This window comes from Pseudoliparis swirei, chromosome 10, assembly GCF_029220125.1.
Source record: "Pseudoliparis swirei isolate HS2019 ecotype Mariana Trench chromosome 10, NWPU_hadal_v1, whole genome shotgun sequence".
NCBI lineage: Eukaryota > Metazoa > Chordata > Actinopteri > Perciformes > Liparidae > Pseudoliparis > Pseudoliparis swirei.
Genome location: NC_079397.1, coordinates 635,567 through 637,152, shown reverse-complemented (window position 1 = coordinate 637,152; position 1,586 = coordinate 635,567).

Here is a 1,586-nt window from a genome sequence, read left to right as displayed (position 1 = left end):
ACAGGGTGAAGAGGAAGGGAGACAGAACAGTTCCCTGTGGGGCTCCAACATCACTGACCTCCAGACAGCACACGGCCCATTCTGACAAACTGTGGTCTGTGAGGTCGTCAGTGATCCAGGAGATGGTGGACGCGTCCACACCGACCACCCGCAGCTTCTCACTCAACAGCAGTGGCTGGATGGTGTTCAATGCACTGGAGAAGTCAAAGAAAGTGACTCTCACAGAGAGACCGGTTCCATCCAGGTGCGACTGAGCTCGTTGCAGCAGGTAGATGATGGCGTCGTCCACTCCCACATGAGGCTGGGAAGCAAATTGCAGAGGGTCCAACGACGATTTCACCTGCGGCCGGAGGTGGGCCAAGACCAGCCTCTCCAGCACCTTCATCATCTGTCCATCTGTCTGATTTATTGCAACCAAATCCATGTATTACAAAAATCTGTGAACAAATGTAAAGGCCATGGGTGTGGGTGGGTTTGTAGTACTCTGTAGTACACTGTATTAGAGTAGTACTCTGTAGTACACTGTATTAGAGTAGTACTCTGTAGTACTCTTGTACTCCATTACAGGTGACATATGAAGTCCAGAAGTTAAATGTTGTTTTACTCAAAGATTAAAGCTTCGTCCTTTAATCTGGAGACTAGAACTCATTCTTGATGTGAAGCTCCGCCTCCTCAGACCTGAACCACCTGGAGGTCTTACCTCCTCAGACCTGAACCACCTGGAGGGTCATTCTCCTGAGATTCCGCGCCTGTCAGCTGCGCCGAGGTGTGTGAACAGACGCACAGTGATTCATGGCTCATTCCCCGCCAGCCGGAGCTCAGAGCCTCGAGATACCTGTAGAAAGCGGTCTCGGAGATTCATTCAGCTCATTCGGCTGTCAAAACGCTTCCAGTCCCTTTCACAGTAAGTTGTCCGCATTGTCGCATTAAAGTCACTTTCACTAACCCCAATAATAAGGGGACTTTATTGTGAAAGCACTTTAATGCGGACAATAACAAGACGGACTTATTGTGAAAGCGACTGGACGGAAGTGACGCCGACTGGGGGCCATGAGGAGATGAATCTCCGTGTTTTAGAGAGACCGCCCTCTTTCTACAGGTATCGGCGAGACCACAAGGCTGAGCTCCCGGGAGGAGCCGGGACACGAGGAAGAGCGCCTTGAATGTTTGTTCTACACTTCCTGCCTTAAATGTTGATAACTTAATCCACGCGCGTCCGGAAGCCTGTTTTCCATCATCTGCGAAGTGCCCAGTTTCGGAATACTCTACACTCCTCAGACCTGAACCACCTGGAGGTCTTACCTCCTCAGACCTGAACCAGTCGGGTTCAGTCGGTCCACAACGACGACATCATCTGGTTTACCTGAAGGAACCAGGTCCTCCGATCAGATGCCGGGGGCCAGCAGACCACCAGAGACCAGCAGACCGCCAGAGACCAGCAGACCGCTAGAGACCAGCAGACCGCCAGAGACCAGCAGACCGCCAGAGACCAGCAGACCGCCAGAGACCTCTCTGCTGGTCTCACAGGAACTCAAACACTTACCTGGACCTTCACACATCCAGACGAGTAAAACACGGCAGACGGA